At 33.3% G+C, this 25661-nt stretch overlaps 1 long non-coding RNA gene across 3 annotated transcripts in view; it reads right to left on the bottom strand.

Annotated features, from left to right (window-relative positions):
- The window catches only part of LOC116086511, a 43777-nt gene extending 24846 nt beyond the window's left edge, over nucleotides 1–18931 (bottom strand). For 2 of the 3 annotated variants that reach the window (XR_004116965.1, XR_004116967.1), the window contains exons 1-3: nucleotides 18750–18931; nucleotides 18373–18468; nucleotides 9399–9491 (exon numbers count right to left, since the gene is read on the bottom strand). This is a non-coding gene — a long non-coding RNA (uncharacterized LOC116086511). Of the gene's footprint in view, nucleotides 1–9284; nucleotides 9492–18372; nucleotides 18469–18749 lie in introns of those variants that run through there. The other variant, XR_004116966.1, reaches the window with a different exon arrangement.
- Nucleotides 18932–25661: the final 6730 nt, after the last annotated feature.

Genomic DNA, 25661 nt, shown 5'->3' with positions numbered 1-25661 from the left:
AAAAAAAAAAAAAAAAAAAAAAAAAAAAAAAAAAAAAGAATTTAGAACAGATTTATTCTCCATGATCTAAATTCTCAATTAGCAAGTTAATGAAAATATGCAAATTTTATCAGACTGAAAAGTACTCAGTAATTTTTGAAAATTATTTATGAGGGATCAGTGTTTTTATGTTTGTTCTCCATAACTTAAGCCACACAGTCAGCACTAAGAAATTTTAAAAAAATTAAAAATGGTCTACTGATCAATGTATCAATGAAAATGAATCTAAAGGTCAAAGTTCCAACTATGGTAGTTTAAGTGAAAATCATCTCATTAAAATAAAATAAATAGGACACGATGGCAGCAGTCAGAATATCTCATGTGTAAAGTATAAGTTTAAGGTGGTCTTGAAATTAGAAAATAATCACTAGAAAGCAAAAAGTGTTTATATAGTGGGAAGACAGAAATCACTGAGCATAATGCAAGATAATATAAGCAAGATTTCACATACATGCATGAAAATGTTGTAATTAACTTCATTATTTAATGTAGTTAATATGTGATAATAAATAGAATAACCTTGTATTATTATATGCAATATGTATTAAAAATATAATTGCAATGTGTAGTTTTATGTCCATTTCCATAGCTTTGTTATAATAATTGGTTACAAAAACAAAACAAAAGAAAAAATGCACAAAAGATACTGTTAAATTATTCTGCAACCCACTGTCTAATGGGACTACTACAAAAGGTTTCTATATTATTGCCCCAGTGTGGTGAATCTTAACAAAAAACAAACAAACAGAAAAGAAATATCCTTTGGGGTTAATGTATTTGTGGGCAGAGTGGTCTAAGTTATAGGAAAGATGGTATCTCTCAGGAATATTACTAATGTGTTTTCAGATCTGCTTAAGAAATATCCAGATACTTCTACTCTTTGTTATTTTGAAAAATATAGTTTTATACTTTTATATGATAATTATAAAACATCTGGTTATATTAAAAGCCACCTTATTTTTAAATAGAGTGAAATAAAATAAAACATTCCATTCGAGAGAGGTAAAATTATGAAGGAAAAAGATTAATGGTAAGAAAGACAAGTGTTTCTGATGTAGAACAGCTTAGAAAGATATTAAAATTAATTGATATAGAAAACTTGGAACATTTAGTAAAGTTTGGATTTTACAGTGAAAGAAAACAAAACTATTGTGCATGATTTATCTTAAATGGCTGGAACATTCTTTCACACAAGATTGAGCCCACAGTACATTCAAAACTCTGCTCATAATCCATCATCCAGGAAAGAAAACTGTAATCAAGATTTACACTACTGCTAAGTATCTAGTCTTGAATTCTGCAGTTGTTCTCACTAGAGTTAAATTACAATTGCAATTACAAATTTGTTTGTAAGAATTTTATTGAAACTAGTATCAGTTTTGATCAAGCTCCTAATAAATATTTGATGAGAAATATCACTTCTACTGATATATGGTAACTCACAATATGAAGTACATATCTGTTGATTATTGACACAACTTTGAAATATAGTTTACAAAGCATATGTGTGCATTCTTTGTTACATACTGTAGAGAATAAATATGTTTATCATTTCTTGTGATGTTATCAATCACTAATTAAACCTCATGTTTCTCAGTCTTGAACAAATCAATTCAATTTCTGTTATCTTTGTGGCACCAGTGTATTAACAGAATAATTACTCTCATATATGAATTCTGCTACTAAGTTTCCTCTGAAAAACAAGCAAATAAATATACAAAAAATATGAAGATATAAAATATCTCAATGACAAACAACATCCATGCACTATAGTCTTTTCTGAATTACAAAGCCAAAGTGATTACATACAATACATACTGGGAGTTATGGGAACAGTTTTACATATGCGTACATATGTTTCCAAAATTATGGGAACAGAAATACAGTGTACACATATGTATGTGGCATGATTTAGTTTTAAAGCATGAACTTTAGATATTAGAGTATCTACAAAAGATCACCGCAATATTTATCAATAAATGAGATGATTTAGAATATTTCTAAGTCCCTTCAATATTTAGAGTTACTTTTTTCACTATTAAATTGCATTTTTTATGACATACTTGAAACTAAGTAAATGAGGTACAGAAATGGTACTCAAGCACTGGATCATAAATGTAATGCATATTAACCCTATTCTCTGCAATACGGAGCCATGAACAGTCACATAGAAACCATATCATGCCCCATCTTGTAAGGAGAAGAAGCCAAATTGATTGCATAGAGAGTTCACATGTATAACTTCACATTTTCAGTTCAACTGACACCTACACTAACTAATACAAGCAATAAGCACCAGACATAAAAGGGTAAATCTTTCTGCAGATAATTCAGGATCTAAGATGCCCAAGCTTTCTTTGATTATTTTCTAAAGCCTCAGATGTGTATCTATTTTCATTCCATATTGGCAACTGCAAATGTGCTGTTATTAGAAATTATTGGCTCTAGATAATATTGGATGAAATCTGATGCCTTTCATCATGCCTTGCCTTATCAATACAGATTAATCTCCTTTTGTGGTTTTAATAACTTGTTGGCACTCGGTAGGAGTTTAGACAGCTGCTACTCTTTTGATTTGCTATGTTAGGATAATAAATACATGAACATCCTATGAATATTTCCAATTAGCAGAATGACAGTTTCTCAGTGGTTTATGAAGGCATTCTCATAAAATTCAAAATTTGTCCTAAATCAACTCAACCCTTATATAGTCACATAATTGTATGAGATGGAAATTCCTGCCAATGAATCATGGAGGATCTGTATGCCACCCATTAATACAAAAGGAATTTCTGCTAGATATCTGCTAAAGATAATTAATTGCTAATTCTCCACATTAGTGAAGCTTTAATAAAATGTATGATGAAGAGAAGTGCACTTGATAATTTAGTGGTCAAGTACATGTTATGAAGTATTATATATGTTAACATTAACTCTAGATAAATCTAGCTTCTATTAATTGATAAAATAGAAAATTAATATATAGTAGAAAAATTACTAATATCAACGAGTTCAACATTATTGACCTCAAGAATTCTTAAAACAATATTAAATCACACATGTGCAAAAGGAAAGACATGATGCTATTTGGGCCGAAAATTGTGATATTTTGTTGTTAGAATAATTTTTCATCAAATAATCTTAAGCATAAAGTATAATAAAAGATAATAAAAAACTAAAATAATTAAATATGATACAGTGATGAATATACATATTGGAAAAAACAAAATGTATGTATAATTACTTAAGAAGAATACAAGTATTTGGTTTCTTTTCTATTTATGTGGCAAAATCCCATGATCAAAAGTAAGTTACAGACAGAAGGTTTGGGGGAATTATAATTACATATTGTTGGGTGAAGCCTGACATCATATGACCAGCAGGAAGCAGAGAGATCACACCTTTACCCACAAACATGAAGCAGGGAAACAAAACTCAAGTAAGCTGGGGTGTAACCTCTCAAAACCTGTCTGCAGTGATGCATGGCTTACATCTCCAGGAAGTTTTTACCCTCTAAATGTTCCATGTCACACAAAACAAAGTGACCAAACCTCTAAGACTGTGTCTCCAACCAGGGACTCCTCGTTAAAATATGTGAGCTTCTAGAGAATCTCATTCAAATCGCCACATTACATAAGAAAAACTTCTATATTCAGGACAAAATTTGCAAAGAGTTAAAATTTAAAAAGATGACTAGGAAAAATTCTAAGATAGACATACAGGTGCAGAGCATCTGTTTTAAAAGGCCACAGCCTGCTTTATATCTATGCTGAGATCTTAGAAGGGATCTATTGGCAGACATAAACCCATTTTTTGGTTGTCAGTAAGGAAAGCGGTCCTGCAACTCACTCAGACATGAAGCATGCAAACCAAATATGATATACATATATATATATATATATATATATATGAAATCTCATTAGAGGGTTAAAGGCTTTTTGAATAATACTTAAGAGCTTTCAACATATAAAGTGAAAAATATAGTTTGAAAACACCCTTCTGAGCTTATACAGTGGTTCCGCATGTGAAGGTGTTTGCTGCCAAGCTTGAAGACATGAGTTTGATCCCAGAACCCAGATTACAAAGGGAGAGCAAATTTTCCTCTGACTTCCTCATGTATGCCATAGTGAGAATTCATACCGTGTATATTTGTACACCCTCACACAATGAATTTGCCAAAATAGCATGCTCTTATTTATTAAATATAGGGTAAACCCTTTTAATATATTTAAGCGCGTGCCAGGCAGTGGTGGCACATGCCTTTAACTCCAGCACTTGGGACGCAAAGGCAGGCCAATTTCTGAGTTCAAGGCCAGCCTAGTCTATAGAGTGAGTTCCAGGACAGCCAGGGCTATACAGAGAAATCCTGTCTCAAAAAAATGGATATATATTGGTATATATATATATATGTATATATATATGTGTGTGTGTATGCACATATGTGCATATACATATATGTTTAAGTATATATATGTGCTCTAAATTATAAACGATACTGGATTGTATACAATGTTCACTTTATTTCATTTACTTTTTATTTTTTATTAGATATTTTCTTTATTTACATGTCAAATTATATCTCTTCTCACAGTTTCCCCACTCGAAAAAAAGAAAGAAAAAGAAAGGAAAAATAAAATAAATAAAATCCCTGTTCCCTCCTCCCTCCCCCTGCTCACTAACCCACCCTCTCCCACTTCTTGGCCCTGGCATTCCCCTACACTGGGGCATAGAACTTCACAGGACCAAGAGCCTCTTCTCTCACTGATGACCGACTAGGCCATCCTCTTTAAACAAATGTGTGTCCATTTGTAAGTTAATGTGTCATAATTCAGCTTTTTAGATAATGGTTGAAAGTACAAACCATTTTTGCAACAGTAAATTATTTACTAGAATTTGTAACACCCAAAAATAAATAGAAAAAAATCAAACTCAAAATGGATCTGAAGTGTTTCCCATGGCACTCACTCGTGTTGCTTGGCATGATTCTGTGGCAGTCATTGTGGACACGTGACGTCTCTGCTTTTCACTGTTTATGTTGTATGCCCCATATGCCAACAAAGCCTCCTGAGTCATCTTAGTTCAGATTTGAGACTATCTTAGGCCATGGATTTTTGTTTCTATTTTTTGTTGTAAATTCAAGATTTTCTACTCTTAGAAAAATATGATGGGTTAACTCTGGAAAACAGTGTCTTTTTTATTATTTCTTACCACTATTCCTCAAAAATACAAGCATCAAGAAAGCACAGCATTGAGTTTAATTTTGGTAGAATGATTTTAATGCTGATGTTTAAAGTTTTGTATTTGAGTTCATAAACAATGAATTTTGTAAGGGTTAGCACAGATTTTCCAATATATGAAATAGTCTTAAATATGCTCTGGCTATGTTGTACTGCACGTATCAATGTGATGCAATATTTTCAACACTGATGATTATAAAGTCAAATATCACACTAAAAGAAAAAAGTCATTGAAGAGATTTTATATCATTTAGTTCCAAATTTTCATTTCCTTTTTTTTGTTGATTTAAGACTTATTGCATTATGATAAGAAATGATACATAATTTTCTTTATCTGAATTTGTTAACAATTAAAAATATACTTTAATTAAATAAAGTTATGTTACATTCTTCTTTCCATTTTGCACCCCAACTCCTCCCAAAGACCACCTTCAATACCTGCAATACCTTTTGTTTTGTAACATTAAAAATGAATATTATAAAATTTGTTTGATATAAAACAATAATCAATTGAACAGTTTTATGTAGATGTTTGTCTGCAGCAATACTGAAAATACACATTTTACTCAATATAAATTTTAAATAGCTCCAAACATATTAACTGTATATTTTAAAGTAATATATCACTACTAGTTCTTTTTTAAATGAACATAAATATATAAAGTCTTTTTGTTTATTTGTTTGTTTTGTTTTAGTAAAGCTTAAAATCTTGGCTATTACTATGGTACAAGCCCAAAATAAGAACATTTTTAGACATTGAAGTTCCTTGTAATAAGGCTGTACTTTAATGACTCTCACATCACCAAAGAATTTTACCCAAATTTTCTTTATGTAAAAACAAGCAAGCTTATTTTTCTCATTGTTATTCCCAATGCTTTCAGATTTAATAATGTTTAATTTATTTATGTAAAGGGTATATCTTTTGAAATGAAATTGTTTCTAATTTATTACTATTAAATATTTGTTTTATATATCTGTTTTAAACCAAAATAGCTGAAATAAATAAATAAATAAATAAATAAATAAAAACCTCCCACCTAAAAGAGCTATCTCTAGAGATAGGAGTTTAATAAATTCTATTCTATAATATGTCCCACACTTTTATTTTATTTATTGCTTAACACATACTTCAGTTTGATTAATATTATGTACCTACATTTATCACTTTATATGCTATAATGGTCTAGGTCTGTGGACTGAGTGCAGATAAGTCCTAACTTCTGCAAGCGCTGGGGATTCTTACCATTTTTAAGTATAGTTAGTTTTGCAGGTAGATAATGATAGAATGATAGATAGATAGATAGATAGATAGATAGATAGATAGATAGATAATAGATAGATACATATATAGATAGATAATATATAGATAGGATATTTAATATATTTTGTTCATTTATTTATTTAAATATTTCTTTTGAAATAAAAGGGAGAGGCTGGAAAGATGGTTTAGTGCTTAAGAACATTTGTTGGTTTTGGAAAAGACCCAAGTTTTGTTCACAGCACACACATTTTGACTCATACAACCACTAGTAACTTTAAGGTATGATTCCCTCCTGGATTCAGTAGCTACCCTTTAGAAGTTTCAATTACTTCAAGCACAGAGTGAGTATAGAGTAAATCTTACTTTGGGAATAATAAGCATAACTTTTCATTTTTCTTCTTTGCTTGAGGTTTTTTGGTATTAAATCATACCTAAATTTTTTGAAATTTTCTAAATTCCTATGCTCTAAATAGAGTAGCTAGAATAAATAAAAACTTTCTTACTATGAAGAAAATATATATGTAAAATTGTGTGCAAATATAGATTATTTTTCTGAAGCTGTCCAACCAAGTTACCAAAATAATGGGAGCTTAAAACAATAAAAATATATTTTTCCACGCTCCAGAAACTCCAGAGTCCAAAACCACACATCAGCATGTGTGTACTTATTTTGTAATATTGTGAATACAATGCCCCATGAATCTCTTCTAGATTTTTAGAGCTATAAGCAAACACTGGGATTCCTAACCGTCTCTTCAAACTTTAGATCTTTTCTCCTTTTTTAGATTTTAAAAACACTTTGTATTATAGAGTCAGTAGTTAACGCAATGGGTTTTTTGTTATTATTACTATTCTGGCATTTTCTACACTGAAACTACACCCCTTCCTCCAGCAAAATAATCCCCTCCTATCTACTTCAGTTTGATATAGATAAATAGATAGGTAGATAGATAGAGAAAGATAGATTATAGATAGATGACAGATGCATAAGTAATAGATACATAGTAAACTGACTGATAAATGATTAGATGATAGATTGATAGATGATAGATTAGATAGAGATTTAGATAGGTAGATAGGCACATACATATATATTAAAATACATAAATACATAGGTAGATGATTGAATGATGGCAGATTATAGACACATATACACATAGATAGATGATAGATATATTGATTGATGATAGATGATATACAGATGATAGATATATATAGAGAAAGATAGATATATGGATGATAGATAAGTAGGTAGATAGATGACAAATATATAATCAAAATCTATATCTGCCTTATCTCACTTAATAGAATGACCTCAAGTCACATCTACTTTTTGCCAAGTGACATAATTTCATTTTTGATTGAATAAAATGCCTTTGTATATCCCTACTACTTTTTCTTTATGCATTTATCTGTTTCTGAGCTAACAGTTTCATTCTGTCGAAGAAAGTGTCTCAATACCGTGAAGTGTCTCAATAAACATGGCTAAACAAGTATCATTTTTTATTATTCTTTAATCTTTTTTTTTAAAGTCCAGTCGTTATCCCCCTCCTGGTCCACCATCATCCCATACTTCCTCCCTCATCTCCAAGAGGATGTCCCTAACCCCCACCTCCCACCGCATCAGACCTCCCCATTCCCTGGAGCCTCAACTTTCTTGAGGATTAGGTACATCTTCTCTCACTGAAGCCTGACCAGGTAGTTCTCCTCTGTACATGTGTGGGCACCTTATCTCAGCTTGTATATGCTTCCTGGTTGGTGGCTCAGTGTCTGAGAGATCTCGGGAGTTTAAGTTAGTTCAGACTGCTGGTATTCCTATGGGGTCACCCTCCTCAGCTTCTTCCAGTTTTTCCCTAATTCAACCACAGGAGTCCCCAGCTTCTGTCCATTGGTTGGGTGTAAGTATCTGAATTTGTCTCAGTCAGCTGCTTGTTGGGCCTTTTGGAGGGTATCCATGCTAGGCTCCTGTCTATAAGCACATGATAACATCCGTAATAGTTTCAGACCTTGGAGACTCCCCTTGAGCTGGATCTCAATTTAGGCCTCACACTGGACCACCTTTTCTTTAGGCTCTTCTTCAGTTTTGCCCCTGCAGTTCTTTTAGTGAAGAATTTTGGGTCAGAGTTTTTGATGGTGGGATAACAACTCCATCCCTCTACTCTTGGAGCCAGTCTTTCTCTTGGAGGTGGACTCTACAAGTTCCCTCTCCCCACTGTCTGTCATTTCATCTAAGGTCCCTACCTTTGAATCCTGACAGTCTCTTACCTCTCAAGTCTCTGGTACATTCTAGAAGGTCCCCCTACCTCCAACCTCCCAAGGTTGCCTGTTTTCATTCTTTCTGTTGGCCTGCCTGCTCCCCCTCACACACACACACACACACACACACACACACACACACACAAAACTTTGTAGTGTATTCACTTCGATTTCTTTGTGTATATTCTTAGAAGTGGCATTCAAGATGTTGTAATAATTCTATTATCAGGTTTTGTTTGTTTTGTTTGATTGTTTGTTTGTTTGTTTTATAATTTCCATTGTGAGCTCTCATCTGCAGTAAGAGAGGAGTCCTTTTCTTTCACAAGCTCATCAGAATTTACTGCTGTTCATTTTCTGGATGACAGCTATTCTGGTTGAATAGAGATGGAAGCTCAAAGTACATTTACATTACATTTCTACTTGGAAGAATATTCCATAGCTTAAAGCACATATAAGATAGAGCATAAAAGAAATTACATTACTCGCTATTGTTTCCTTTTCAACCTCTGGAGTGAAATTTTATGATTGTAAGAAAATATATGTTTTCTTAACATAAAAATATTTCTAAAATAGTAATCAAGTATGTTGGTGAGAATTCTGCTTACTCTGGTAAGTAAATCTGTCTCTTCTATGATAAGAATTTTTTTCTTCTTTTGACCAGTCATTTTTCTCCCTTTGAAATTCTTCTTTGAATTGACCTTGATAATAAGATACAAATAAAACATAATATATTATTTGTCATATTTTACAAAACATGATATAATGGGATCTTCACATTTGGAGTCTAATTTCAACATTTAAAGTTTGTTTTTCATTCATTTTAATAGCATATACCTTCTACAGTTTTACTCATAGGACAAGACAATAACATTTACAAAAAATAACTTCATTCATGTAGAATGAGTCATATGAAAATAAACTGATTTTGAGCAAATCTTTTGCTGATTTCTAGACACTAGCAAAATAATGAGGCATCTCAACAAATATATTTATGGAAAGTTTTCTAATTTCTTTCTAATTACATTTAATTACTTTATTAAAGATCATTTACATTTGTTGTATTTTAATGTATTTAACACTAATATATTTTGGAAGCTTAAGCATCTGAAATAAATAATGCTTTCAAAATTGTATTTACAAATAAAACTGAAAAGCATACTTTTATTACAAAATGTTCTGATTGTTTCCACACAGCTTATTATCAGTTAATTTCTAGATTTTATGTGAGTAGAGAGTTGCCTTTTTACTTACCATTGTGACACAATTGAAACTTATTATAATAACATGTCTTGTGTATTTGGGCTGGAAGGCAATATGATTAGCTTTACAAAAACTATCTCATTCAAATGTAGAATACAAGGAGCCAATCTTTATTGCCTAAATGTTCAAAACTGAAGCAAGTAATGTTTGCTAAGCTAATCACATGGTTCTATATATCTGAAGACACATACTCAATATACTATATACTCATTAATTACAACAACACCATCATTCTAAATAATGTCTTGATTTTATAAAACTAATACATTCACTTACCCTTAGATATAGCTTTCTTTTACTCATAGACATATATATTTGACTGTGTGGTTAGCCTGACTCCATTCACACGTAGAAAATTGAACCTACAATGAACTCTGTTTTACAGAAAGAATCTCCTAGCATCGATTCAATATGTACTAAATATGTATATATTTGTCTTCAATAACATGTGGATAGATAGCCAAATTGTAATATGTAAAAATTATAAAGCAATAGCTATTTTCCCAAGTAAAATGTTGGTGCAACTCCATAACCATATTTTGGGTTAAAAAATAATTTTATATGAAAAACTATTCTTTAAAGAAAATTTGAACAAATAAATTTCATTATATCTTTAAGAATTCCTCTGAAATTCAGTGATTGCTATTAGGTTTGTTTGGATTACTAGAATCACTTCTGGAATGAAAGATAGGTATCTATTCTCTAAATATCCATTGAAATCCAAATTAGAGTCCTAATTTCCACAACATTCAGATAATTGTCAATCATAAACCTGATTGTAGAATATTTTTCCACCAGCATATCACATACATACAATATATTTTATCCATCACTCCTCATAGTGAGCAATTAAATATAGTCCATTTTTAAGTCTGTTATGACTGCACACTTGTGACTTTTATATCATTGTATGGAACATATTTTTCTGTTTGTGTTCACTTTCTATGATTACTTGTTCTTGAGGTATCACAGTGTCTTCTAACTCTGCATTTACACTTAGAAGCATCAGTCTTTACCTAAATACATATTGTTCTAAAATAATTTCTGTACTTCCAAGCTGCAAGTACATTGTATTGTTAGTACCTTCGTTATTTCTCTTTTTTCTTTGTCCAGCTTGTTCCTCTATTTACTCACTCTCAGATCCATGACCTCTTCTATTATATTTATTATACATGTTCATAAGTATATATATATATATATATATACATATATATATTACACATATATTCAACTATATATGTATATATATGTGTGTGTGTGCACACACATGTGTGTTTTTGTGTGTTTGTGTGTTTGTGTGTGCATGTGTGAGTTTGTGTGTGTTTACAGCAACCACTTGGAATTAGTTAAGATCAGAATCCCCATCCCTATAGAAAACTAATTCTCCCTCTTGGTAAAGACACTGCATGTCTGTGTTTCTTACTAAGTGTGATGGTTCGTGAGATTTTCCCTTCCCTGTTGGCATGCTGAGTTATATGGTCATCATGCAGAAATTATTGAGATTTAGTGGGGCATCATTCCTCTCATGCCTAGAAGACACTTGCTGGCAACAAGTGTTCTGATCTTTTGGAATCTCAGCAATGCTCTAAAAGGAAGAAATAAATATGGCTAGAAATATCAAATTCTTACCAATTAAGTAAATATAAATAAGGCTACTTTGAAATTTCATTAAACTTCAATCCAAATGTTAGCCAAGATTTGGGGAAAGGAAACTCTCATTCACTGTTCATCAGATTGCAAACTCTTACACTCTAGAAATTAATGTGAAGAATTGTCAAGTAGCTTACAGTAGATATATTACATAATTTAGCCACATTATTCACTATATCAAAGCAATTATGTCTTCCTTTAATATAATATATTTGATCAAATTATTTCACTCTTTCCAACACTTCCACCATTGTCCATGCCTCTCTATTCACCAAATGCTCTTACTACAGAAACAGTAATTTAGCTGTTTTCATTGTCTTTCTATTGACAATAGCTGGAAAATGAAAATAGATTAAATATCCTTCAATTAATGAATAGGTAATGACAATGAATTATATATACTGCATAGAATTGTATTGAGCTCTAAAGAATAGTGTGCAAATGTATAACATTAATACATATATTGAGTGAGGGAACCCAGAGAAAGATAGACAAACACCGCATGTTCTCCCTTTTTTTTTTAGGTATTAGCTCCAAAACTTTCCATTTGATGTATAATCTGAAGAAATTGCAGATGCCAGAAAAGCAGAAAGGAACAATGGGGAAGGCCATGAGAAGGCAGTTTATTCCTTTTGTAGGATGAGCTGGATTTCCAAGAGGAGTATTTCCTGATCAGGCCAGTACTAGAACAAGTCTTGTCCTGCAGAATCACATCTCTTTTAGTCTTACTATTTAGTGTTTTTAATATTTAATAGTTTGGAACATTTATATGATGAATTTTATTTTCAGCCCTTAGATCACTTTCTCATACTTCTTATTTCCTAATGGAGACATTCTTCACAAGTTCTCCTCTACTTTCGTGCTATCTCTTGGATTTAATCAGATTTTTCTGGTCTAAGTATGGGAATAGGGTTATTTTACAGATAAAGGAATACTTAGCAGCCAATACATCACTTAAGAAAATGGGTCTTGCTCCATTAGCAGTACACTTTATCTGCCAATAGCTGTTCTAATAATCATTCAGAAATACAGGCTCATGTTTGGTTATTCAGCTAAGAGCTTGTACATTTAACCTTAATAGTCCATAGGGAAACACTAGTTTCTCTGGATCATTTATACCAACATCCCTGTACCAAGAATATTCTAGAAGAAGGAAGGTATTACTAAGACACAGTGAGCCTGTGTCTTCAAGATGGTATTTCTTAGACTAAGTAACACATGTCCTATTCTTATGCTAAGTGTTGAGAGCCACATTTAAATCTTTCTGAAGGTAGGGATTTAGACTCAGCCCATCCTGAAGTCAGGTCTTGTCACTCTGAATACGTGCAACAGAGCTGGGATGATATGGTTGCTCCTGTAATTATGATATTACTCAGACTTATCTTTCTCTAGTACAGCCTTGGTTAGAACACATACAAGGCTGCTGTTTTCAGCTTCAGCTGAGGTATAAATGAGACTGAAGTAACTACATGTAATATACTCCTACTCTGTCTATAGATTCTCTCTAAATTTGCTTTTCAGGATTATGAATTCTGTGTATCACAGTCAAGTCCAGTTTATATTTTATGTCTCTGGCAATCTTGTTATAGCATTTACAACCATAATTTTCTGAACTACCATATAATCTAAATGTATATTCTTTAAATCATGGAATTATCTGCTTCTTTGTCAATAATTGTAATGATCTTTTATTTCTAAAATGGTCCTTAATGCATTAGAAAATATGAAATTCAGCCTTCTGAAATAAATGGTGTATTTGATAAATATTTTAACCTAGTGGAATAGGAGATATAACATGTATGTTTGGAGATGATATGACGCTTCACTATCTTTCAAGTTTCCTCACAATGACAGTGATAAATTATTTGGTACTTGGAGGAGAAAGGACAGGCTTAAGCATTTAGTGTTCTGAACCCTTCCTAATAACCTAATGTTACATACATCATTTAAATTATGCAATTTATCAATTATGACTACAAAGGAGGAAAGATGATACAATATTTGTCTTCATTTCAGAAATCAGGAGTGACATGAAAGAGAATGTTAATGAACTTTTTAGGGTATCTCAAAGGAAGAAGAAGATGACTCACATTGAAATGCACCCCAATTACTAATTAAGTTGTATTTTGCATGGGTTACATCACTTAAGCACTATAATTAATTCTCAATGAATATCTCAGAGTTTGTGTGTAAATGAATAACAAGTCACTAGAGTTTACAAAGAAGACATTGTAAGAATTTCATAATGATTGCCCTTGAAATTAACATTGCCCTTGAATTAACATTGTCATCTTCTTGACCTGTTTCAAAAGTTATTAATTAGAAAATTTTGTCAGTAATCATGAAATACATATTGAAATATTATATCAAATGCATATTACATTAAATACATATTAAATATTACTGGCATATTGGTTAAATATTTAGGTTTGAACATCTACATATTTATCAAAATATTTGTGATGATTAAAGACCTTTATGGCCCTTTGAATTTCGCAATTAAATTTGTAAAATCCTTGCTACATTTTCCATTTTAAATTAGTATTTACTTGTACTATTACCATATATGAATTATTATGGTTATGGAATAGCATAGTTCATAAAATTTCAGAAACCTAGAAATTAAAAAATAAGTAATAGTTTTCTTATATTTGTATAATTATTTTTATTTGGGGCATTAAAATATAATAGCATCATTTCCTCTTTTCTTCCTGCATTCAAATATTTACATATATTCCTACTTGTTCTGTTTCAAGTTCATGGAGTCATTTTTATTAACTCTTCATTTCTTTATGTCTGTGTCTCCATTAGCACCTTTGTGTTATATATACATATACACATATGTATAATACATATGTATACAATGGAATACATAAATATAAACTATGTAGTCTGTATATTATTTGTATGTATGTTTTTAGGACTAGGATAGGAATAATTGGATTGTGCTCCCCTGGGGTAGAATAGTATTCCTGTTCTCAGAAATTTTATTTTCTTACATTATAAGTACATCTAAATTATCTGCATTATTGAAGTTTTAAAATAAATACAAATATTTATAATTTATTGCTCATTTAAAAAAGAAATATCTTTAATATTTGACTTTTTGAAAAGAATAATAAATATGGAAAACATCATTTGATTATAGGTTACTTAAGAAGATAAGAATTGAATGATAGAAATTTATAACTAACAAATTTTTAAACTTTCAAACTTAACACACAGAACTTCATATCAATTTTAGAGTACAGGTAATAAAAATTATATTTCACATACTTTCAAAAACAAATAACAAAAATCTATCAAATAATAACAATTAAAACCTGGATGTCTGTTAGCTTGAGGAGCATACAGAGTAAAGAATGGCTTTAATGAACTAAATAAAAGAGTTTTCAGTCTTGAACAGTGTAAGTATCCAGTTTATAAATCCAAATGTTTTACAGACAGTTTATTTCATGTTATTCAGGCAAATAGACCCAAGAAACAAGCAGATATAACTGTTTTAATATCTGAAAGAAATAGTCTTCAAACCAAAACTAGGCAGGAGGGCAATAGGATGGCAGACACATACCCATCAAAGGAAAAATAACATGCATCATTTCTTGAGATGGTATACACTCTAGTCCTTATTCTTCAAAAGAGGAAAGATTGAATTGATGAGGCTATGATTTCCAGACATTGTTGGGAGGTGTGCAATGGCAGAAGTGGAGTATGTTTAGAGAATATTAACACTGTGCTCCCACCTTATAATATATACTACACTAAGCCAGCTATAACAAACAATACAACTAATATAAAGGTAAAACCTTAAAACTTCTGGACAATACTGAGTTCAAGAACTTTTTACCATCAAAATAAGATAAAGATATGCACACTGGAAAACAGATAGCAAAAACTGCTGACCAGCATGAGTAAACAGAAAGGAATACTATGAGGGACAATAAATAATAAAGACCTTCTGAAAAGTTGTATAGAAAACTCCTATTATAGAAGCTTCCTAAAGTACATGCATATGCACATATAAAGAGTGTTTTAAAGCCACCAGAATGACACACACCTTTAATCTCAGCACTTGGAAAACAGAAGCATGCAAATCTCTGGGTTCAAGGACAGTCTTGGCTTCCTTGAACAGAGAAAGTTCTAGAAAAACCAAGGATTCCCAGTGAAACACTGCACTGAAATCTGCCCTCCCCACCCAAAAAGGGGGGAGGCATTAAAACTTGCCTATTGTGAATAATGAGGATGCAATACTTCAACTAGATAACTCATGCTAGTAAATGAAAACTCCAATACCAAGAATGTGTTTGCTGTTGGCTGCTGAGAGCATCCAGCCTGGAGCAGGTTGAAACTAGACAGAGTCAGACACAGCTGTGGCTTTAAAGACTGATGGTCTCTGGATGTTCTAGCACTCTAACTATACTGAATGCTGATGATAACTTTGAAAAAGTCCTAAAAACTTTCTTGCTCTTTCTGAGGGTTAAAGGCTGCTGGCTTAGGTGATTAACACCTGTAGCCTAACAGCAAGATTAATTGCTAGAGCCTTTTCTGTTTTATCCAAATCCCTCTTGCTTGTCAGGGTAGTGGGGGACAGACTTTTGGAGCAGTAAACTTCTTGAACCAGGAAAAGAGAACCACATGTGCACAAGGAAAACCTTTTATACAAGCAAATATGGATTATGCTCACATAAATTCATATACAGGCTCATGCATACACATTTCTTAAATCTCTATTTGAACCAGTTGGGCCCAGTTTACATACATTCTCATAATTAGGTACTTATACACACACATTCATGTTACATATGCATATGGGGCAAAAGGCCAAGTGCCAGTGCAGAAAGAACTCACTCATTCCAGATAAAAATGAGCTCCAATCTTTATTGCATAGAGAAAGAAAAAGCTTCTACCCTTTTATTACTAAATGAATTAAACCCAAATCTCTAAGAACAAAGTTTTGTTTTCTTTAATAAGACTAAACCTTCCTTGCTATTAAGAAAAGACCTGTTCTGTTCCATGGTATGAAGAAGCCTGCCTGCTGCTTTGGTTCTTGCTGTAGCTTCTTCTTATTTTCTCTTCTCCTTAGCATTGTGCATATTGCTCTTGTAGTATTTTGACTTGCCATATAGATTCTAAGTTATTCCACTCTGCATTCTCTTTCAAATTGTTCTCTCTCCTCCTGCTCTGATGTCACAATAATGCCCTTCCACTCAATACTATGACTCCCAATGCTATGCCTTTACTTCTAAGTTCCTCTTGAGGTCAGATCTGTCTCAGAAAGTGTCTTCAGCACAGTTCTGATTCCTCTCTTTATCCTCAGCACTTATACATATTTCAGAATACATGATCACATGGTAAAAAGTTCATCACAAGTTTATACATGAATTCAAATGATCAATTGAATTAAGAAGTTTATAACAGAGTATGTTTACATGCGTACCCATTAGGGATAATTATCTGACTAAACATTCATCACCTGTCACAGATAAACAGATTCATAGAGAGTTAAAAACAATAACTTATTAGTGAAGTTTTTCATAGATAAACTCAGTCAATATTATATCTTCTGTCCTAGCACCTAAAATAAATCGCAGTTCCCTTTTTAGGACCTTTGATTAGTGGCTTTTACAACCCTTTGGAATGTGCTCTAAGTAATAGAATGTCTACTTACTATCTCAGAAACAATTAACTGGTGACACTTGGAGACTTGCAGAGTTCTCATTGCAGTTTTAACTATCAGAAAATACCTATTAACCCTCCCACTATAGAAGAGCTTAATAAATACTGATATAATCTTAGGAATTTTTATAGGATCATCATTAAGAATTAAGAAATCATCTATTTGTCTATATAGCATCACTACAAGACAGTAAATCTTTGTAATTTTGCAGAGATATGCTTGAAAGGGTTGGCTAAACCCTAGTGATATAGATAGATAGATAGATAGATAGATAGATAGATAGATAGATATAAATATGGATATAGATGTAGATGTAGATATAGATATATGTGTATATATATAGTGTGTATATATATAAGCATATTAATAGCATAAATCTTTCATAAATTAAATTTCTTCTGGGCCTTGGCTATCAGAGCAAATATGCTGTGGATCATTAATCCAAGGCAGATTCATCTCATGAAGATCATCTGCTAATTATTAGCTTGTCCTATGATGATTCCTGATAGTTGGCCGATGGGGTCTCAAACCCACACCCTCAAGTTTTACAGTGTATTTTTAAAATTATTGGTTACCTTTCACAATTTGACCACAAGAAAGACCTTATTGTTAAGTAGAAAGTTTCACTGAGTAATGGAACAGGGAGAAATCAAGTTAGTATTCACCTCGAAATTTCATCCATCCCGAACTGCTTTCAGGAAGGTGCTAGGCATAATACCAGATGAGAAAGGTAATCCTGTCACTCACGTGTGAACCCTGTGGGACAATGGACCATTCCAGAAAGGTAGGTTAGAGCATGTCTGAGACCCTAGAAGCCAGGTACCCAGCTGAGATGGTTGGTGCACCCCTGTTCCCTGCCAGATTCCTGTCCTAAAACATGTATCATACTTCCCACATAAGAAAATATTACATATAGTCACATAGCTCCAGAACAGAGTTCTCTATGCTAAGGAGCTATCTAGAGCCCCTTAGGTTTTAGCCAATAATCTTACCTTCCAGGACATTCCCATCTGCAAAAAAGTATTTAATCTCTGGTCCATTCTGAGAAGGGGGTATGCATCCATTTTCCATGATGAATAGTCAATTATCTGTATGGAAAAACACAGACTGTCTATTTCATCGAGAACCCCACTATGGGGAGAGTGGAAAAGGCTTTAACTTTAGAGTCACATCCTAAGTCTCCCATAGAAGGCCTCTCTTCCCTCCCAGACAAATGTGGCCAAGGTAAGGAAATCGCCAAATGAACTAAGCAGGAGCTCCAATTTCTCCAACCCCAGGCTCATTGTTGTTCTTAGCCTGTGGGCCCACTGACTCTCCTCCCATCTCCTGGAGACTCAATAATGCCTGGATGACCAGAAGTTTGGGAGACCTCAGTTCCGGGCTCATTCCTGGCCCATGGAGCCCTGACATTTTGTTCAGACTTCTCTGTGTGATTTTCCAGGAGCGACTGGAACCCTGGAGTCAGGAAACCCCAGCTTCAGCCCTCAACATCTTAGAATGTTTTTCCCACACCCTAAATGATGCTTGACACTTCCCTGAAGCCCGGCACCTGATGGCAGCTTAGGATAAGCCCTTCCAACATTCTGCATTCCCAAGTTGCTGTGACTACACCCCAACTAGAGAACTGAACAAAGACCCAAAGAACTCTGAAAACTAAGGTTGAGTTTAATGAGTAACCAAACAAGATAGACCCATTGTGTAAGAATGAAATGAATGTTAAGCTATAAACTAAATGTTTTCTGATGAGGTGAAATTTCTTTCTGTGAGAGGGAAACTGCACTAACACCATTAAAAGGATACTAATCTGTGAGTAGAATGACCATAGGCTCTAGATATGAGACAAATACTATTCTGGTAAACAGACATAGTATTGAATAACTTCTAATCACTTGATGCTCTACACATTGTCTTAGTCACAGTTGCTGTGAAGAGTCATCAGAAGCAAGATAACTCATAAATAACACACTTAATTGAGAGATTGCTTAGTTTCAGAGAGGTTGTCTGTTATGGCAGAGAGTAAAGCTGAGGAAATAACTGAGATACAGCTCGACCTGTAGACAGCAAGCATGACAGAGAGGGAGAGAGACAGAGACAGAGAGAGACTGAGAGATTGAGTCTACAGTGGATATTTGAAAACTCAAAATCTATCCCAAGTGCCACCTCTTCACTGCCTCCCACAAGGTCAAACCTCTTAAACCTCTGCCCCCAAACTGCTCATCAAGTGCAAACTAAGTTTACAATTTTATATTCTGATTTAGGTCATTCTCATTCAATGTACCACACTCTTCAGTCAGTGATCTCTCTGTCCTTATCAGAGAATATTCTTCCTGCATTAGATGGCAATTAACAAAGAGGCACTCAAGAACAAGCACATAAGAAGAGATTATGAAGTCCTTAGACATAAATATGATGTACATTTCAGACCCAAAGAGTTTATATATATATATATACATATACATATATGTATATATATATATATGTGTGTGTGTGTGTGTGTGTGTGTGTGTGTGTAGTGTGTGTGTATATATATATGTATGTATCTTAGTAGAAAAGGGTGTGGAAATATTTAAGAGCCAAAGGTAATGAATAACATCCAGAAAGTAATGTTTTATGGACACCACTAGATAGCTGTATATACAAGTGATCGTAGCAGTATGCCAAAGACTATGTGAAAACTCAAGCCAAAGAAAGTCCTACAGGAAGAACACAAAATGCAATCGAAATCCATTCCTAAATAAGGAGATATTGGCATTTGATAGCTGCTGGGAAAGGTAGAATCAGATTTCTTTAATCATATGCTTCCTAAGAACTGACAATACAAATGGACAGGTCAAAGGCCTAGGAGAAATTGGGCAATGCTATTTGTACTCATGGGTTTAAAAAAAGAATAGAAGATAAAAGAAAATTCAAAGAAGAGTGTGTTAGGTGGGGAAGGTAGAGAAGGTAGTTATGAGATCCATAATGAAAATACAGTCTATGAAATTCTCAAAGAATTAATAAAAATTTTGTTGAGAAACAAATGAATAGTAAAAATTAATCTAGGGAAAATTAATAGTTATTTTCATATGAATTCATATGGAAAAACTGCTGTCAATCACTAGTGATGTAAACAAATAAGTTTACTAAAATATAAAAAATTAAAATTAAAAAATAAAGTAAGTCATGAGTAATAATGGAATATAATGGTGTGTTCAGTATTTTTAGTAATTAGAAAAATGAATTAAACTCAAGATGCTACAGACTATGAAGAAAACTAAAAATTTTAAGACTTATGTACTATATGGCACCATTAAAAGGATACTAATCTGTGAGTAGAATGGCCATAGGCTCATTCATTCTTACACAATTGGTCTATCTTGTTTGGTTACTCATTAAACTAAACCTTAGTTTTCAGAGTTCTTTGGGTCTTTGTTCAGTTCTCCAGTTGGGGTGTAGTCACAGCAGCTTGGGAATGCAGAATGTCAGAAGGGCTTATCCCAAGCTGAATAGGTGACAGGGAGCTGGGCTAACATTTGAAATGTAAACCAATAAAATGATTAATAACTTTAAAAATAGTATACATTATTTAAGGGAAGTCCCAGAATATTTTAAACAGTATAAATTCACAGGGGTAAAATATTTGACAAAACTACTGAAGGTTGACCTATGATGTTTACAGAAATGTTTATTTTGTATAAATATATTCTTGGCCAAACGTGGCTCAATATTGTATTTGAGAATTAGAATTTATTATAAACATGGCAGTTCCTCTTGGTTAAAGCCACTGAGGGAGTTTTTATGGCAGATGAGAAAGCTTCAGGAAATTAGAACTATAATGATATAAACAACCCTGCTGCAATCCTGTTAAATATAAACAAGGGTGTGGGAATTTCTTTCAGTAAATTGACTTGGCCACTTCCCAGTCTGTCTTATGTACAGAATGTACTCAGCATTCAGGAAAAGGTGAGGTATTGTTGATGATGGTTTCAAGTTTATACTTCATTTTAAAAACATATTGTACAGTTCTGGTTTAATCCAAGGGAAGCAAACCCACACATTGTAAATGCTACACAATGCCTCTCAATGAAGCTTAACCTTAGTGTGGAAATACTGTTGTGATTAATCCTTTTCACAGTGATTTCTCTTTCAACACATCCCAGTCAACTTTAATATTTTGTTTGAGATTGTTTCTTCCAGCAATTGGGCTTCCTGTGCCTGGATAACCCAAAGCAATTAAAGTCCCATCTCCATTTTTCAATGATCAATCTTTCCTTATTGGATAATAAATATTAAGCTCAATTGTTTTTACATTCTCACACCAGAAACCTCTTCTGAATTTACTATATATTACCCATTTTCCTTATCATAACTGACCACGAGTTATCCATAGTGTGTAACCTGCTTTTGAACCTGTCATGTCTTATAGTTCTTCTGATCCTTACCCTAACTGGTCTTACCCGGCCCATAATTTCTAGACTTCCCCAAATAAATAAATACATACATACATACATACATACATACATATATACATACTACCCTTGCCTTTTTTCCCCGTTTCCAATAATGATCATTGGCTTTCTCATGCTAGAAATTATTTTAAAATAAGAAACCTTTGTGTATGCAACAGGTGTTTTTAAAGATGTTAATGTAAGGGTACCATGTTTGGTATATTCACATTTATTATAGAGATACTCAATTAAATTATAGTTCCAAATAATGAATAAAGGCCTGACATATCAATATCTCATGATGATCTCAATGTGTTATATTTTCAAAAACATATAACAGAATCCCATCATATGCCTCAATGCAATAGATCTTAAATTATATTGAAGATATTTATATTATTGCATGTTCACTGAATTGTATATCTAAGTATATTTTCCTGGGAAACTGTGGATAAAAATGATGGTTAATACTGTTTTAATATAAACTGAAAATTTTTATATCAAAAGATTACATGAAACATAGTGAAGGTAAATGATCCAAGAAAAATATGAGAGAAGGGAAAGTCAGGTGGCTTGAACAAAGAGTAAATGAAGCAGGATTCAAAAGTATTAAGATTCAGGAAATAGAGGGGTAACTGCAGGGTTTTTTAAATGTTTTCACATATAAATAGTACTATCTTGTAAAATAAAACTACTTCTGAAGATATTACCATCCCTGATTTCAAGATATACTACAGAGCAATAGTAGTAATGTTCATATTGTAATCACATAAGAAAAAAAGGTTGATCAATGGAATCAAGTTGAAGAACCATAAGTGAATCCATACTCTATGGTCACTTGATTATTAATGAAGGAGTAAAAATGGTAACAGTAGAAAAATTGAAAGCATCTTCAACCAATAATGCTGGTCTAACTGGATGCTTGCCTGCAGAAGAATGCAAATACTTCCATATCTATCACCCTGAACAAAACTGAAGCCCAAGTAGATCAAAGACCTTAGGATATTAAATCTGATAGAATAAAAAGTGGAAAAATAATCCTTAAACCCATTGGGACAGCAAATGATTTCCTGATCATTATACCAAGATCTCATACACTAAGATCAAAATTAATAAGTAGGACCTCATGAAACTAAAAAGCTTCTATAGGCAAAGGACACTGTCAAAAAGACAAAAGAGCAGCCTAAAGAATGGGAAAAGATTTACCAACTCTACATCTGACAGAGAGCTAACGTCCAAAATATATAAAGCAACCAAGAAACTACACACTGAGAAACAAACAACCCAACCAAAATTGGTGGTACTCATCTAAACAAAGAATACTCGACACAGAAATGACCGAGAAACACTTAAAGTAATGTTTAAAATTCTTATTCAAAATCAAAATGGTGCTGAAATTCCAACTTATACCTGTCAGAATGTCTAAGATCAAAACTCAAGTGACATCCTATGCTGGTAGTGATACGTACCTTCATTTCTGGTGAAAGTGAAAGCTGGTAAAACCACTTTGGAAATCAATTTGACAGTTTCTCAGAGAATTGGACAGGTTTCTAATGTTAAGACCCAGCTACACAACTCCTGGACATATAGAAACTTCACTATACCACAAGACACTTGCTAAGCTATATTCATAGCAGCTTTATTCATAACGAGAAATGGAAACAACCCAGATATCCCTCAACCAAAGAATGGATTTAAAAACATGTGGTACATTTGCACAGTGGTATATTACTCAGCCATTAAAAAAAAATGACATCATAAAATCTCCAGGCAAATTGATGGAATTAGATAAGATTATCCTGAGTGAGTTAACCCAGATTCAGAAAGATAAACATGCTATGTACTCACTTTTTAAAATTAGATAGTTTCTTTATTTATATTTCAAATGTTCTCCCTTTTCCTGGATTCCCCTCTGAAATACCCTCTATTTCCTCCCCTCTTCCCCTGCTCACCAACCCACCCTCACCTGCTTCCTGGCTCTAGCATTCCCCTACACTGGGGCATAAAACCTTCACAGGACCAAGGGCCTCTCCACCCATTGGTGATCGACTAGGCCATCCTCTGCTACATATGCAGCTGGAGCCATGAGTCCCACCATGTGTACTCTCCATTGGACTGAGCACTGTGTCCCCAGTGAAGGAGCTAGAGAAAGGACCCAAGGAGCTGAAGGGGTTTGCACCCCATAGGAGGAACAACAATATGAAATAACCTGTACTCCCAGAGCTCCAAGGGACTAAACCACCAACCAAAGGGTATGTACTCACTTAAGAGTGGATAGTTTTCATAAAATACAGGACAAACCTGCTACAAAACACAGACCAAAGAAATAACAATGAAGGCCTAAGTGGGGAATCTTAAATCTAACTAAGAAAAAGAAATAGATTAGATATCAAAGGTGGAGGGAGGGAAGGATCTAGGTAGGGAAGGACATGGGAATGGGAACAGGAGCAATAATGTGGGGAAAGGAGGGAGTGATAGAGTACTAAGGAGATACAACTGGATTGTGGGGTAGCTTCTCAGGGACAAGCTAGAAACATTGGAAAATGGAAACTCACAGGATTCTTGGAGGGTGAGCCTCGCTAAGACTACTAGAAATTGGGGAATATGGAGCCAGCACAGGCCATCTCCTTTAACTATGCAAGACCTCCAGTGGAAGGACTGGGATACTAAAAAAGCTACAAAATCTTAGAACCACAATTTTTCCTGCCCACAAAATGTGCATGAGTAAAGGATGGAGCAAAATGTAGGGGAAGGAGCAATAAAATACTGTCCCAGCTGAAAACCCATAACATGAGAAGGAGCCCACCACTTATACTACTAATGATATTCTACTGTACTGACAGATAGGAACCTAGCATAACAGACATCAGAGAGGTTTCACTCAGCAATTGATGAAAACAGATGCAGAGACCCACAACCAAACATTAAGTGGAACTTGGGGACTCATTAAAAACATACACTAATCCATAAATGTAGGCTTCCTATTTATGGAGAATATTTCTAGTGATAATGAATATGGAAAACAGATTGAAATGGATAATATAGGTGAGGAGAAAATTAAATAGTAGACATTATTACAGCCCTTTGAAAGGTTAAAAGTATTTTTCTTTAGTCCATTGTGCTTCCACTTGTTCTTTTTTGTTTATTATATATACATATGTATATTACATATGTAATTTATGATATATATTCATGATGCATGATAAATTATAATAAATATACTTACTGTAACAAATGTATTTATGAATATTTTTGTTCTTTCTATATGCAACCTGTAACTCTAAAAAATATAGATCACTGAGATATAAAAATGTAATCACATAATTAAAATAGAAAAAGAGGTAGAGGAAGGACTGAAGGAGCCAGAGGGGTAAAGGACACTGTGGAAAACAGCCCTACAGAATCAGTTAACTTGGGTCCATGGATGCATATGGATCCTGAACTGCCAACCAGAGAGCAGGCATGGGATGAACCTAGACCCTGGGCACATTTGTAACAGTTGTATAGCTGTGTCTTCACATGGAACTCCTAACATGCTAACAGTGGCTCTGACTACATTGCCTGCCTTTGGGTCCCTTACACCTAACTGGGTTGCCCTCTCTAGTCCCAATAGATTAAGATGTACCTAGTCTTACTATAACTTAACATGCCAAGGCTGTTTAATATCTATTGAAAGTCTCCCTTCTTTTGAGGAAACAGGGAGGAGTAGTGGATTGGGGAAAAGAGGAGTTGAGAGGGAAAGACTGGGAAGAAGTGGGAGAGGAGACGCGACCAGGATATAAAGTAAATAAAAAGGCATAATATATAATAAATATAAATATATAATAAAAAGGTATAATATAATTTTCTTCCTC

The sequence above is a fragment of the Mastomys coucha genome, unplaced genomic scaffold (assembly GCF_008632895.1).
Source record: "Mastomys coucha isolate ucsf_1 unplaced genomic scaffold, UCSF_Mcou_1 pScaffold12, whole genome shotgun sequence".
In the NCBI taxonomy this organism is placed as follows: domain Eukaryota; kingdom Metazoa; phylum Chordata; class Mammalia; order Rodentia; family Muridae; genus Mastomys; species Mastomys coucha.
This window is presented reverse-complemented; position numbering and strand designations above follow the sequence as displayed.